We start from the raw sequence: 17298 nt of genomic DNA, 5'->3' as shown, positions 1-17298 counted from the left end.
TGCGCTATTAATGCTTTCAGAATTTCCAGAATTATAAGGGGGAGGAACCTACTAATTAGGAAGCGCTGTGTGGTACTGTCAGTGTGATGGAAAAGGGGTTACTTCATTGGCGAACAATTGGCAGTTACGTCAACATCTACAAAGTGCTGCTCTTTCTTTTTATCTTTCTTTTGCATTTTTATACATTTCTAGATCAAGAATTTCCTCAGATATAACAAGCACATCATATACCTTCCTGTGACAAGTTACATTTATATCGGAAAACGGGAAAACTATTATTTTTAATTCGTTCAATAAACCGCGCTACCCACCGGGAAACTACCGTATTGCAGGAAGGTTACATCTGGCGATTTTTGTTTTGTATCGTCTATCAAATATCTTACATAAGGTATTATTTTCAACATTTCAATTGTCAACATGTTATCTAAGTCTCTTTTTTTTATCTCTGTTTGCTAATTAAAGTAATAACTACCTAAAGTTTTTTGCGTACAATTCTGTATTGTCTGAAACTACACACCTACGACCTACGTATTAGCGTTGAGTGAATCCCTTCATTTTAACGATATTAGAGACTTTGATGAGGAAGTTGGGTGAACGGGGTATATCCCGTCCCGCCCCGGGCATACCCCGTACCTCCCCGGGCATACCCCGTTCCGCCCCACGTGTATGTTGAATGGCTATATTCACATGTACCCCAATGTGCCCCATAGGTGGGGCACAACGGGGAATTGTGCACATTTGGACAAAAAAATAAATACCAAAATTCAGAAAAGGAAATAATGAAATATTTTTGTAACAATCGTTGGAAATAACATCAAATTAACTTCCAAGGAAAAATGGTAAGGATATGTAGTTAAATTTTCTCAAAAAAAAATTTCAAACGTTAAGTACCCCGTTCTACCCCGGGTTCCCCTACACAATATAGTACAATTTCCAGGAAAATTTGAAAAACGAAATCCTATCCAATAATATAGATATAATTACTTACCTAAAATTACAAAAAAACATTCGGCATGATACTTGGACCGTACCTATACCTTTAAACATCCGCTATTGTATCTTGGGTTCCAACTTTCTTATCATTTTGACATCATTCAATTCACTAACTTTATTGTATATTATTACACTGAGACAAATCAACTCAACAGTCTCCCAAGAAGTCAAGGGCGGCTAAACCAATAATTCTGGGGGTATTTTCGAAAAGCGCACGTATTTTCTTTGCTCTAATTATTATTATTTTAGTTGGGGGATAGTATCAGTCGGTTCCTACACTGCGACCTTTTGATCTATTGTGCTACCCGGTATTGTCTACCTTTCCAAAATACCTGTATCTTTACCAAGTCCAGGAATTGGATAGGACGAACCTTCGTTACTTTCTCTTGTGTAATTTTTTCATTTTCAAGTAGCCGTTCCCTTGCTTTTGTGTAAGCCTCACATTGACAAATGACATGGTGTGGTGCTTTACACCATAACATGCTAGAACGGCCGTATGCGCAATTCTAATAACCTCCTCTCTAACTCCTTGTTACTGCGGTACAAAAACTGTTTAGGGTCGATTGAGGTGCATGATTAAAATAACAGAAAATAGTATGCTTGTAACTTGTAAATTTTAGCAAATTTAATAATTGTGAGTTCAACGATCTCTTGCAGTCGGTCAATTGGTATTATCTGTATGAACTTCATAATATCAACGACATCGTAAATTATTTTAATTCGCTTATTTTATTCATCTTTGATATTCATGCACCATTGAGAACGGTACGTATAACCAAACCGAAATCCCCATGGCTGACTGACAATATAAGACTTATGATGTCCCTAAGAGATAAAGCTTTAAAAAAATTTAAAAAAACCAACAATAGCGTACACTGGGATTATTACAAAATGATGCGTAATTATACTAAATACGCCATCCAAAAAGAAAAAAAAGCCTATTTAGCTTACCACATCAGGACTAGTAAATTGTCTAATCTATGGAAGGAACTTAAACGGTTGGATATATACTCAAAATCGCGCAATGTAGAAATTCCTTTACATCTGAACCAAGCGAATAATTTAAACGAAGCGTTTATTTACAAGCATAATTATTCTATAAACAATGACTTACTACACTTTTACACAAATAACATTATGTGTGAGTTTCGCGACACGTTACAATTTCAACAAGTTTCAAACATTGAAGTCATGAATATATAATATTAAGTCAAAAGCCGTTGGCGAAGATGGCATAAGTCTTGATATGCTACTGTTATGTTGTCCGCTTATCATTACTTACATCACGTACATCATTAACGTATGTCTTAGATCTAACACGGTACCTGATATTTGGAAAGTGGCTAATGTGGTTCCATTCCAAAAAATAACAACCCTCAAAATATTAATCACTTGCGCCCCATCAGCATACTCCCCGTATTGTCGAAGGTATTGGAAAAGGTGGTAGCTAATCAGATGCAAAGTCATGTTGATAAGTATTGTATTTTGCCAAAAACGCAATCTGGGTTCAGAAATGGATATAGCTGTACGACTGCCTTGTTAAATCTAACTGATGATATCTTTACTGCGACGGATGCTAACAAACTATCAATTTTAGTAATGCTCGATTTTTCAAAGGCCTTCGATATGATCGATCATGCCATCTTATTAAGTTTACTTCACTACGTTGGCTAGTACCAATGCATGTACATTTATGACAAATTACCTTAAAGGTAGAACCCAAAGAGTCACACTTAATTGCCATCGGTCTACTGCTCTACCCATATGCTGTGGGGTTCCCCAAGGGTCCATATAAACTCGTTGTCAATTTGGTTATCTTATAGGATTTATTTATAGTCCAGTCAACCTGTGTCGTAAAACACCACTTGAAGGAAAAAAATAGTATAAAGCTAATTTTTTCCCCATCGATTACTACCATTTAGACAAGTGTTTAGCCAAAAGTCCCCGCCCCTACCCCCCCTTGCTTCCCCCCCTGTGCCACCCTAAACATGAAAAGTGTAGGGGTTTCGTAAATCGCGTCTCTCTCGATTACTAAACAACATATCGGATTGCAATTTGTTTTATTCTCTTTGCTATAACATTGTCTACAAATAAGTTTCAGTTGACTTTCGTCGTAACTTTTACCGTTGGTTTGTAATTCGTATGAAAATGTAAAAAGTGGTATATTTTTCGGCACGTAATTTTACTTTTTGTCGCAGAAATTTTCACGCCGACATTTTATCAAAAAATGTTCCCTACAAAAGTTGTAGCTCCCATTATTACCTTTAAAATGATATGAAATAGTACTTACTTTGTTGAAGAGCCTGCGAGATTCAGCCGGTGTAATGCAGAATGCGTACCCAGTCGTGGCGGGTTCCGTCGAGGTGGATCCGGCGGCGCCGCGTTGCAATGCTAATATTGTTGTATAGTGAGTGTTTTTTTTAACTTTAATGTACACTATTGCATTTTCTCTAAACTAAACCCAACGAATCTCAGTGAAACCTTAGTTCCACCCTTTTTAAATTTGTGTCAAATATTAATAGGTACAGCTAAAAAACGTATTTTAAATAGTTTTCTATTACCCAAAATCGTCCTGAACCTTCATTTTCATGCTTACTTTCTGTCAGGAAATTTTAGTTTCCATGACAGAGGCAGAGCAGACTACGTTTCCTGCCGTTTGTCACTTTACTGGCCGCAACTGTCACTTTACCGGCCGCACCGTCACTTTACCAATTACCGGCCGCATTTGTGACATTTCCAAATGTCTATAAACACTCCTGTCATCACTGAGATTGACATTAATTAAAAGTTCTATATAAAAATTGAAATTTGATATTAAAATACGATTTCGGGTAAAATTTAATACAAACCTCGTCAGTAAAATGACATTACCTGACTCGGAAATTAAAGCACTCGGCCCCAAAGGGACCTCGCACTTCAATACTTCCTCGACAGTAATGCATCATTTTCCTGACTTTTATGTAAATAACTATTGTTTAAAAATGCATGTAATATTTTTTTAATGTTAACAAACTAATTGCGGTATCTTAATTTGAAGTAAAAAATATTTTCAGATTATTCACATTAAAAAATAAATTGATGTTGACCATTTCCGATTTCCTAAACTTCCAGGACAAGTTCTTCATTTTTCTTGACTTCAACCAAAGTTTCATTACTGCATGATCCGCCACAGCTCCCACACATTTCTGTGCAACAAGTGATGCTTTAAATCAGCTGCAATTACTTTTGCAAGCCTTTTTGCAGTTGCAGGATCCATTTTTGAATCTGATAGTATGCTCGATAGACGATAAGCGTGTTGTTTAGCAGCACCAGATGTTGCAGGGAGGGATGCGATGTTAAATTTGGATTTTAATGACATTTTTGCAACAGCTTTAAGTTACATTGAATATCTACTGTCATTCAGACATGCAGACCTTGTGCATCCATATTTGTTTCAAGTAAAAAACCTCTCCTACCTCTTTGAGAATATTTTTGTCTGCCTGTTTTTCATAAAACTGTCATTTGATGAACTTAGCAATTTGTACGCGTTGATTTTGGAAGAGCAATAGTGTCTCCCAGATTCAAAGTGTGAGGCCTACAGTTGTTGTCGGACAGGATACAGATCTTTTCGTTCTATTCTTAGGGCTACCACAGTGCCAAAATGTACAACTATTCTTTCACAAACCCTCTGGCACACCATCAACCTATGACATCAGCAAGACCCGTGAAGAGATTGGTGATGTGAAGGATGTGATATTTTTTTATGCTATCACAGGATGTGATACCACGTCTTCTTTATTCGGCAAAGGCAAAATCAACGAGAACAAATTGCTAAGTTCATCAAATGATCGCACAAAAGCTTAACAGTTTTATGAAAAACAGGCAGACACAAATATTCTCAAAGAGGTAGGAGAGGCTTTTTTCTTGAAACTATATCGATGCACAAGGTCTGCATGTCTGAATGACAGTAGATATTCAATGTAACTTAAAGCTGTTGCAAAAATGTCATTAAAATCCAAATTTAACATGGCATCCCTCGCTCCAACATCTGGAGCTGCTGAACAACACGCTTATCGAGCATCTATCAAATTCAAAAATGGAATGGAGATAAGGAAATCAGCGCTACGGACTGGGGATGGATCATGCAGCAATGTAACTTTGGTTGAAGTCGAGGAAAATGAAGAACTTGTCATGGAAGTTTAGGAAATCGGAAATGGTCAACACCAATTTATTTTTTAATGTGAATAATCTGAAAATATTTTTTACTTAAAATTAAGATACCGCAATTATTTTCTTCTAAAATAACATAAACAAAATATTACATGCATTTTCAAACAAAAAACTATTTAAAATACGTTTTTTAGCTGTACCTATACAAGGACTTATTAATATTTGACACAAATTTAAAAAGGGTGGAATTTAGGTTTCACTGAGACTCGTTGGGTTTTGTTTAGAGAAAATGCAATAGTGTACCTTAAAGTTAAAAAAAACACTCACTATACAACAATATTAGCATTGCAACGCCGCGCCGCCGGGCCCACCTCGACGGAACCCGCCACGACTGGGTATACGCATTCTGCTTTACACCGGCTGAATCTCGCAGGCTCTTCAACAAAGTACGTACTATGTCATATCATTTTAAAGGTAATAATGGGAGCTACAACTTTTGTAGGTAACATTTTTTGATAAAATGTCGGCGTGAAAATTTCTGCGACAAAAAGTAAAATTACGTGCCGAAAAATATATACTTGAAATCACGAATCTTTGTCCCTGCGTCATTGGTTTGTGAACCAATTTCAGACATACGCTAAAACACTGTAATATCTGTCAAGTATGCGAAATCGATAAAAAACTTGTCTGAAATTGATTCACAAATCAATGACGCAGGGACAAAGATTCGTGATTTCAAGTATACCACTTTTTACCTTCTCATACGAATTACAAACAAACGGTAAAAGTTACGACGAAAGTCAACTGAAACTTATTTGTAGACAATGTTATAGCAAAGAGAATAAAATTGCAATCCGATATGTTGTTTAGTGATCGAGAGAGACGCGATTTACGAAACCCCTACACTTTTCATGTTTAGGGTGGCACAGGGGGGGAAGCAAGGGGGGTAGGGGCGGGGACTTTTGGCTAAACACTTGTCTAAATGGTAGTAGTCGATGGGAAAAAAATTAGCTTTATACTATTTTTTTCCCACTAAAAACACAGGTTGACTGGACTGGTCAACCTACCCTCATACCGAATCACACACTCATTAACTCACATTTTCAGCACTCATCAATCGTTCGTGAATTGTGCTGCAACCACGCACACCAGTTTATGTTATATTATTTAGAAGCCATATAGTCTTTCGTTCAAAACTTTATATGTATATTTGGGAAATGGGTTAAGTGGAAGAGCGAATGCAGTTTCTGCCGAGACTGCATTCGAACTTCGCCCAATTAGCTACTTTAGCACGCAGAATGTTGTTTTTTTTCTGTACTTTATATATTATGTTGTTGTAATGTAGCTAATAAAAGACATTATTATTATATCTACTTACGAAAGAACACTGCATTATGACATTGCAAATTTTTAGTTTTTTAATACCTACACCTATATGTACAGTACGTACTAAACCGCGACCTTGTTGCATATCGCTTAAAATAGCTATAACTTAAAAACCATTTATTTTTATTACATTGTATATGGCAGAAATTCCCCTTAACGCGTATAGGTATTGTTTTGCGAATGAGCTTTGTCCTTATAAATTTGAGTTGTTATAATGTACAGCATAAAATTAATGATTATTATGGGCGAAATTACCATTGCTGAAATTGTAAATATTTTCCCGAATATAACAGACTTTTCAAAATTGAAAGTACCAGGGCCTTTATTGGTATATTCGTGTCTCGTGGCGTATGTACTTTAAAAAAAAACTACTCCCGCCGTCCGAGTAGGTACTTTAGATCTCAGCACTTTCTTTTTAAAAGTTTGAACTCAAGATAGTTATTGTAGTATTAATGAATCTAACGATGTTAAAATATGAACAACAATTGGATTCAAGTATGCACGCACCAACAAGGATGGAACAGGAAATATATGAAGATGCAGACGCTTTTCGTAGAAAAGTAGCCATATTAACTACTGGTCTTGGTATATATGATTCATTTGAAAGTGAACGGAGTTGTGCCAATTGCTATCAGCATGCTATCAGTCTGCTCAACATCAAATGCCATATGAAAAAACACAATATCCTAGAACAATATGCCCAGAGTAAATGATTGTATGCAATAATAAAGTTTGACACATAGCAATCTAGATACGAATGTCAATTTTAAGTGTCATTATTAAGATTAACGCAGCAATTGTCTACTTTCCTCACTAGAGAGGAAAATCACATTTTATTCACCCTTTTTAGAGAGGAAAATATTTCTAAAGTAGTTTCGGAAAAATCTATTTTATTTTCAATTCTCATTGTAGTTTCAGAAAAAAATTATGTGTAAAACTTGAGAAGTACTAATAACTATTTCCATCTGCATCACGCGCAGGCAGTGTATACCTATACACACCAAATGATAGCCAACTGATTGGTACCTACCTATACTTACAAAATTGGTTATTTATTTCCTCCCTAGCGTTCGCATTACTTGTTCATAACTATAGGTATACCTATATACCTACGAATACTTTTTGACAATTTTAAACTTTGTCAGTTTTAAAAAATTTTAACTTAATAATTATCTTTATCTCTCACATATAAATCTATGCCAAAACTTCCCAATTTGCGCAAAATTAATCTGTCATCTACTATCATAAAAGAAGTAAAGAAAACAATAACTCAATTTCCGTACTACGCTTTACATTAGATACAATAATTTAATCGCACGAAAACTAATTGCTAAATTATTGCTCGTGTCATAACGTGGGTGTGACTTGACGCAAATTTAACTAGGTACGTGATGGACAAGTAAAATTATCTCATTGAAACGAGCGTAACGTAGGCATAATTTGGACTAGTTTAACATATTTTATTTGTCTGGTAAAATCCATAGGATCTTTACCATTTCTGTATAATAAAAAAAGGCCACCAAAGGGAAAATTTACCGCAGATTTACTTTGAGAGAATTCATTACAAACGATAAACGAATATATATCGATTGTGTGACATGACAAGAAAATTAATCCATTGAATTAAACACATTATACGTTATGTAATAATTTAACTACAATAAACTTGCCATATAATATGCTGAAACTGTAACTACAATATATTGTTGGTTGGACAGTTTACAGTAGAAAGACACCTTTAAAATGCATCCTATTCCTATTGCATAATTACTCATTATAAAGGGATTCTTATTTATATAGTAACATATGTCGATCTAATTATTGCAGGGATCCAGGTACGCAATACGATATGGGAAAGCAGACAGACGTGTAGAGGGTAGGAGATGGAGACTTTTGCTCTTTTTATCAGTTGCAACGAAACTTTTGTGTAAAAATAAAATTATCCGATTAAAATTCAAGCTCTTGTGTATTGACCCCTAATAAAACTTTGTGATGATAAAATTGCAGGTGTTTTTTTGTGCAGAATTTTCCTTATTTGTAGAAATTATTTGTTATGCTTCTGTGTTGAAGTTAAAAGGATATGGTTTAAATAAGAGAATAATTAATACATTTTGATGAATATAAAGAATGTACCTACTGTTCGAAGTGTACACCCTTCACACAATGATAATTTTTAAAAGCACTGATATCAACATTAATGTTAAATATGATTAGAAAAGGGAGAGCTGTTTCAAAAGTATTTGAGCTTGGACATTCTGTACTACTCAGAAAATCCAGGGTCGTAGCATAGTGTCCCAATCGCTAGACTACTTGAATAGATACATGAATGAAAACATCCTAACTTTGTTATTTGTTTATAGTTGTAACTATATGAAAGGATAGTCAATTCACTTTTAGATCACACAAATGGGCAAAGAGGTGGGGACCATAGCTCTCGGTATAGATTAATCCTTCGTAACAACGCCATAGCAGAATCTGTTTGAAAAGAATAGCAATTTCTTACTCTCAGATTTCATTAACCACCAATTTTTTTCTCCGCGATGAATGTTGCAACCGAAACCTATAAATGGAAATGTCAACATTTTACAAGTGCTGCTATCCCCATGCCAGGGAGCAAAGCATTTTTAATTTTTTCTCTTTTGTGACTCAGTTTATTTCTATCGTTTAGTATCAGGCTTGTTGTTGATTCAGGTGCACTTACACAAAAATGGTGACCAGTGGTTATTTGCAGGCAAAATATTGGCCATACACGATTAATCACGTATGACTCTGTAAAAATTCAACAATTAATTATAGAATGAGCTCAGGTTAAAATCCAGTATATAATTTATTAGTTACTTATCATCCAGCTAGAATCATTTGAATTGAAACAAATTTGGTGTATCTATCTCAAATCACTGTAAGATGCCATTTGTGATTAAAATGCCGTGTCGAATCCATACAAAGGGAAGCTAAAATATCTTTCCATCTAAATATTAAAATGATACATGGCTGAAACGTAGGCGAACCCTAATGATTATTTAAATAAATCGACGTTTACAGATTCAAACTTTATGCGTATCAAAATTTAAGTGTCAAGGATAGTGTAGGTTCCCGAATAGTCCTACAGAAGATTTTATCAGTGACCACAACACGTATAGAAACTGTAATTATTGTCTATCAGTAGTGCAAGTAGGTAACTTTAGGGAACAGAAGTAGCATTTTCTCCGATACCCTATTAATAGTATCAACCATTGGCTGTTATCGTGCAAAATATACAAAAACCTACTATTAACGGTTTGTCAGTAAAGAAGGCCATAACTGTATCTGAATAAATTCAAGCCTGTGCACATTATTTTGTTAGGATTCAAAATTTTTGTTTGTCCGTGTGTCTTCTTTTCAACAGTCTACAACCCAGACAGGCTAGAAAAAACCAAAATTGGCATAGATCAAAATAATCACAAAAAGAACCCATGGGAAATGAGGAGAGGGATGGGATTAGGTTTCAAAATGCCTATCATGACAAGTTAAAAATGACAATTTATTTTTTGCATGAAAACTGTTTGTTTTATTTCACCCCTTTTTTTGTCATATGTTTATGATTTTCTGTACGAAAAAAAAATAAAGCCGCTATTATTATTATTATGGTCAGTCTTTTTTGTTAGAACTCGGGTCTGTCTGTCGTTCGTCTGGTCAAGTTTTGTTTGGTCCTATTTTTAAAAATGTATATACTACTACCAAAGAGTACCCTACTATTACTCCAAACGGATGAGTGCTATCTTTGGCAATGAAAAGTTGCGATGTATACCAACGCCGATATTATTCTTCAATAAAGTATCACTACTGTTTAAATCGGTAACAATACATTATAAATGCGTTTATCGTTGCTTAAATTGCACACGTCTCCTTTGATGATAAAGTATCGGATAATTTAAACAGATTTAATTGTCGCCCTAAAACGATAAAACTAACCGGGAAGAGGGAGAGGGAGAAGACCAGACGACTAAAAAAGTGTTATTGACGAAGGTGATTTGAATTAAGAAACTCTTTTCCCGAGATAAAAATATCTAGTTGTTATGCATTGTTTTACGATTTTTATCGTTGTTTTTGCTGTTGTGGTTTGATTAATTCCTGGTTTTTTCTCAAGTATTAGGTATACCTACTAGATTTTATTGTATAATGATTCTATAATTACCTCTTTGTATGTTATGTTATAGCATTGTTATAGTGAGTGTGGTGTACATGTATCTATTCTTAGTTTGATAGCAACAATGTAATTATTTGTTTAACTTTGCATAATAAGTATTTTTTTCATCGTGTGTGAGGTAAATTCGCCCCGGAAGATTTGTCCTCGAAATATTCTCACCCGAAGATTCGCTCCCAGAATTTCGAGCGCGGAGCAGTAACTGCTCGAAAAATTTGGCTCCAAAAATATCACCTTCGGAATTTTCGGCCTCCCACGGAGAGTGGCACTTTACTCAGGCTATTATTGATACCTCCCACCTGAAAAGCGCAAAAAAATTCATGTTGTTAATCAAGTAGTAAGAAAAGACGTTAAAAATATTATTAAACTCAAATCATAAAAACCAGTACCTAAATAATGTTTTATTACAAAATATTTTACTGACTATTTTTTAACCTTGAATTTCTGGTAAATTGATCCTAAAATTCAGGTGATTTTTTTTAATTGTATCATCTTTGTTTTAAGGAAATCCTCATAGTACCTAGTCAAGGAAAGGAAGGTTGGCAATTTTTTCAAATCGAATCGATCAACATGAAATTTTGACAGGAGGTAGGAAATAGCCTAAGGATCAAATTCTATACCATGCCAAAGGGCGCGTTAACTCTGGGGATGGTTTCCACCCTATTTCGGCCTTCGGAGGTGGATTTTTTAAATTATAATTTGACAACAGTAGTAGGTAGATAGAAAAATTCATTCTAAGCAAAAAGTGTTCTTATAATTTTTGTAAAGTTAATACTATTCGAGTTCTTCGCGACCTAAAGTATCATTTTTTTCATAGAAAAAGTTAATGTTTTTACTTGGTTATTCGCATTTTTCGAAAAAAACTTGTAGAACCTTTTTTCAAAATATTTAAAAACCTCCTTTTTTTACGAAATAAACATTAGCATAAAAATTAAGCGAGTTCGACCGGCTAGTGTCGTAATGGGATAAATGTGGCAACAGTTTGGCGACTATTTTTGAGTATGTGCACATTTTTGAGTTAATAAAAATGTTACCTTTACTTTACACCAGTGACCGGGTTTCATTTGAATGTTCTTTAGGTATATATTATATCTATTATTTTGTTACTTATCCACCTTATAATCTTCAATTGGGCAATAAAATTAATCACCCTTTCATTTCAATATTACGTAATGTTGTACTACAAAATTTAAATTTTCACATTAAAATACAGCTCAAAAACACCTACTACTATATACTGTCAAATCAACACTACTTCAATAATAAAAAAACCGGCCCCGACTTTTATCCCAAGCGAGAAAAAGAGCCCGCACCATTCATCTCGCTTGGTTCTCGATCAAATTCTCAGATCAAAGGCGCCGCTCGGAGTTGTAGAGCCGATTTTTAGTAACTTAGGCAAGTATATAGATTCATGATTTTTTTGCTAAATCTGAAGTTCGGTAAAACATTCCGGAATCCACTAGATACCTTATCTTCATTTATGAGACAAAGTCTTCGTACGCTCGATCTTCGATTTGTCTTTTCTTGACTTTTCACTGGTAAGCGCTACAGCTCTGAAATTATACTCGTAAACGTATTTGCTTATGTGAAACGATTCCTAAGTTACCATTCCCTTGATTTTTTACTTTTTTGAGGCGATTCACAGATTCTGCGAGAAACCTGCTTTTCTTAGCAATCCATGTAGGAATTTTTGTTTCAAATTAATTGTGATCTTAAATGTATTCATACTGCACTATTTGATGCATGTAATTTATTTTAACTCTTTGTGCTAGGTGACAACCATTTTCGTAATTATGGATTTTCTGTTTTTAATGTTGTGTGTCCAAGCAGTTCTACTGTCTTCTGAGTTCTTTTATCTGTATAATGGTTTTGGGGAAACTTGATTCTATAGAACGCATTTGTTACATGAAAATGAACTGTTCCTAAGAGCAATAAGAGGGCATTGTATGAGAACATTCAGTTTTTTTCCCGTAAATATTGCGAAACATGGGGTTTTGGTGGTTGCATTTCGTAGTATTTCCCCCATTAGAACATATGAATATTTTTCTGTATTTCTTATTGCGTGTCTAATGTATTTATCCTTGTCCGATCAGATTAACATAAGAATATAGCATTTTGGACAATATACAGTGGAAATTTCCTAAAATTTCAAAGGGCCCGACGAAAAGAGAAGTGTGAGTCCCTCGTAAAAGCTTCCAACTAGCTTTGACCGTATAGAGGTTGTCTCTGCTTGCATTTTACCTCGAATCAATAACTTGGAAACTAGGGCAAACGTTCGTGCCATACTAGACCTGACAGTCAAGGTGGTGGTATCTGTGGTCAGTGCAAGTTTTAATTGTACGCGAAATCAATCGCTTTCATATGCGAACGGATACTGCAGTTTCGTTGAACTTGAACTTGTGCAGCATGTTGTGGTGGAGAAAAGGTCGTGGAATTTGCATGGGTAATGTTTTAAGTTATTACCTCTCTAAGCACATTTTGGTATATTTCCTCCCCGAAACGTACAATTTAAAATAGCGCACTCTAGTCCGTGTCTGATACTGTTGTCCTTTGAAGTAAAATTGTGAAAGGTGATTCCGTTACAATTACGATTCAGTAACTTTCTTTGATCGCAGATAGATGTAAATTAGTTGGTTATTGTTGGTATTAACAGCTTAATAGAAAGGTGTTCACTTACTGTGGGGATAACAAACCCCAATTGGTAGGTACCGAATGGGATCTCATCCGTCTATAGTTTTATAATTTCATAATTTTATTTTAGACTGAGGACCGCATTGTGGCAGACGTAAGAATGAAGAAGCGCACCAACACGTTCCAGAGTCAACCAAAAAAGCAAGCGAAACTGGAAATTTAAAGATTATTTCTATTAGTGTCTAAAACTCTGTACAATATTTATAAAAAAAACCTAAATAAAGTATATTATTCATTCTTTTGGCGCATATACGTACCACGTTATTGTTTAAAGCGCAAAACATAGATTCTGATGGTAACCTTGTCTAGCGATAAAATGCAATTTACTGCATTGTTTATGGTAACAATTAGTCAGGTTATTATGCTAAACAGTTAACAATTTTTCGTTTCGATAGTAGTATGGCATTAATGATGAGAAGTATCAATTGGTATTTGAAATTATACATTTAATTGGGTATTTTAATTGTCTGCTGTTTTTCATTTTACTATCTACTTTGCACAAATCACAAATTTAATTATGAGAGCCTGAGAAAAAATTGTTCGAGTAGCAACAAAACAACTTTGGGTTTAGCTCGCAAAACTGCAAACTTTTTTGAATTACATATTTCACTGTTATTGATATTCCCAATATTTATAAGAGAATAGGGGATAATTTAAATCAGTTTCAGTTGTATAATTAAAGTGGGGATACCTGCCTTTAGTTATGTCACACTTAATCACGATGTCTAGTTTTTCATGGGATTTTTAGAAGAAAGTCGCACATCGCGTGAGGAATTTTGCACACTTCACAGTTTAGCGTCGAAGGGGTAAGTGCTTACATTTTAATATTAAGAAAAAGTACCAACGTAAATAATTACTTCCTCAAAAAATGGAACAATAGCGAGTTTATTTGGTGCGGTGTTATACAATCTTCCAATTTACTTGAATGATATGCAAAAGTGACAAACCTATGATATACTTTTCGAAGTGTTATTGTTGGTTTCGTTTTTCATGCATCACGTGCAAATAAGCATTACAATTAAATATGACCGTTCTGGGTCACTTCCACATTAGTTAATAGACTTTTAACAATTCAATCCAACTCTGATGTGTATTGAATTATTTACCTACATTCCTACATATGGAATTTTATTTTTAAGAATAATTATTATTTAACCACCAATGCGATCCTTCAGGAACATTTTGTTATAAGCCTATCATGTTTTTCATTTCTGGAAAAAAACCTTCAAACTTCTAAAAAGATTTTACTCTGGACAAAATCTTTTTAAGCAATGCATAAACCATTTTGATGGTTAATACTTACAACGTATTATATAATTTTGGTATACGTATATGCAAATGTGATGGGAGTATTTGACGCGTTTGTGTTCTTGCCACCCTGTGGAGTGTTTTCGTGTGAAATAACCCTTAATTTCCTAAGAATTAAAATAGATATGTACCATTTTTTGGTGAATTAAGCTTCTTTCTTCCATAAAAAGAAGGTCAAAACTAGTATGTAAAACAATGCAATATTCTTTGGGACTTTCTCGCGACTAAAATTTCCCGTCTATAAATACGAGAACGGCTCAGTTCAATTACCTATTCTGAAGGTTTTGGACTCGTACCTACACCAAAAAACCAAAAATCGACTGCGGTTGTTGGAAACTATCCTAAACTAAATCCTACGCGTACAACGGGTGCAATTACAAGTTTTTAACTTTTAAATGAGGCAGTAAGACTAACTTTTAGATACTTTAATGGGTGTTTAGACCACGATATAAAATAAAGCGTTAATTTATAATAACACGATATTATATCCATGAATACGGAATCCGATTATACTTATACTGACCTTCAATTTTTATTCCTGATCAGCACTAAACTTTCCGCCATGCACGTGAATGGCATTCCGATATAATTTTAGCAAATTTGCCTTGCAAATTTAAAATTTTAAAATCCTTTTTTTAATTTGTATCCTTACATTATTTTGAGCAGTTCAAAGATCTATTTTATTCTATGTACCGTGTGTGACTGTATATAGTGTATCTCGGCTATTTTTAAAGATAGAGATTTGCAGTCGGGACCCTGTGCCATTTTTTTTGGGAATCTTTTAATACCGCAAACAATATTCAATCTAGCTACTTTTGTTTCTGACTTTTATGAGATACAGGGTGAAAACGAAAAGTTTGATTTTTTGGGAGGCCTTTTTTAGATATTTTTACGTAGAATCCAGACGAAAAAAAATGTTTGAACCAGCGTTTCTGAGATGTGCCCCAAAGTTGGTATGTTTTTAACGCAAACCCCGTTTGCACTTATAAAATGCACATTATTGGTCCTGTTTTTTTTTTCTAGAAAATATAAATAAAGATGGGGACAGTATCGCGGATACATTGGTGTTTGCCATTGGTGCCGGTATTATAGCACCGATAGGATTTCCCATTAAACCCAAATTAACATTTAATAATTGTGGCGGAAGCAAATATCCGACTGTGGCCTCCCATTAGTATCTCGATTCGTCATATGAATTATAAAGAATTTAAAGACACCATGGGTTTTGCAGTGGGAAATGCAATAAGTTAAGAACTGTCATGATCTTTTCTGTAAATTGTATCTACAAAAACTTTTGAATAGAAAAACATTACATTGGTTGTCGAGTTTAAAGTAAAAAAAATTCTAAAAATAATTTTATAGTTTTAAAAAGTATGATAGAATCATAGAACATTTAGTTAATTTTTCATAAACGAAAAAACAAACCATTAACGAAAAAATGGAAAGTAAAAACTTGATTTCGTAGCTCGTGCAGGCGTCGTGCCACCAATTTTTGCATACATTGCACTTTATCCAGTCTTCAACTGGAGGATCAGTGAATGGTTCCTCGCAGCTGAGACAAAAAACGTCAGATTTTTTTTGAGCCTCTGATAGATTTTTCCACTTCTTGAAAACGTTTCTTTTCGCTTTTTCTTCTCATTTTCTTTCCTTAGCCTGAATTTTATCATTTTTTTTTCGTTCTTTCTCTTCAATGTATTCTTTATTGGTCAATATCGATGCCTTTTGCTTCTTTCCGGTAACGAGGCAAACCAATCACAATCACTCCACTCTCTCTTTGCACAAGTTGATTGCTTCTAAAGATGTATGGGATATGATTATCAACAATCAATAAAGATGGCACTCCGTTGGAAGGAGAGGTGTATTCAATAAAATGACGAAGGTACTTAACAAAAGCATCTGTGTTCATCCATCCATCCACTCTGTTGAGCTATACCTCCGGAATTAGGGGGATATCCATGTAACACTTTAGGACACATTCTCACTCTGGCAAAAACAGAAAAGAATGGAACGTACGAACCTTGTGCGTTTATGGCGCATCTTGAAGCTAATAAAGTTCGAAAAATATCTTGAACAAAAAATCCTCTGACGCTCGTAGTCAAGAATCATGTATACATATATATTTTAGATTTAAATTTCAAATAATGTTACGTACCACTTGATTGATGACGTTGTTACGATTTTGTGTATAATAGTAGGTATTATATGTACGTAACGTACTTTAGTAGGTAGTACCTACCTATCACCGTATTCAAATTTTTCGCATAAACAAATTATGATTGCGTATAACAAAGACCAGGTAGAAACAACAAGAATAATTAGTATTAGAAAAAGTTAATTGAGATTCCTGACGTTCTACTAATAAATTACGTCAATGGCTCATCATCGTTTATAATTTTGAAAAGTTTAATATTCTAATATTCTAACATTGGCATTTACACATTGTGCACCCAATAACATTAGGCATTAATTGGTTTTCAGGAGAAGAAGATGGCTGATTCATTTAAGGGATCACAATTAGAATATCTTTTGAGCTATAAATAAGTATATTTTAGCGCGTTTTCCAAAAAGGTATAGAGCTGCTATGGCAG

At 34.4% G+C, this 17298-nt stretch overlaps 1 protein-coding gene and 1 long non-coding RNA gene across 2 annotated transcripts in view; both read left to right on the top strand.

Annotated features, from left to right (window-relative positions):
* Positions 1 to 12893: 12893 nt before the first annotated feature.
* LOC116172476 lies at positions 12894 to 13640 on the top strand. Its single transcript, XR_004145665.1, has 2 exons — positions 12894 to 13154; positions 13473 to 13640. It is a non-coding gene; the product is annotated as an uncharacterized LOC116172476 (long non-coding RNA).
* A 552-nt stretch (positions 13641 to 14192) lies between these two features.
* The window catches only part of LOC116172474 (aquaporin-like), a 62870-nt gene continuing 59764 nt past the window's right edge, over positions 14193 to 17298 (top strand). The window contains exon 1 of the mRNA XM_031489696.1: positions 14193 to 14208. The gene's annotated coding sequence lies outside the window, so the exon portion shown is untranslated. The remainder of the gene's footprint in view (positions 14209 to 17298) is intronic.

Source organism: Photinus pyralis, unplaced genomic scaffold (genome assembly GCF_008802855.1).
Source record: "Photinus pyralis isolate 1611_PpyrPB1 unplaced genomic scaffold, Ppyr1.3 Ppyr1.4_LG5, whole genome shotgun sequence".
NCBI lineage: Eukaryota > Metazoa > Arthropoda > Insecta > Coleoptera > Lampyridae > Photinus > Photinus pyralis.
Note: the sequence above shows the minus strand (reverse complement) of the source record. Positions and strands in the feature narration are given on the sequence as shown.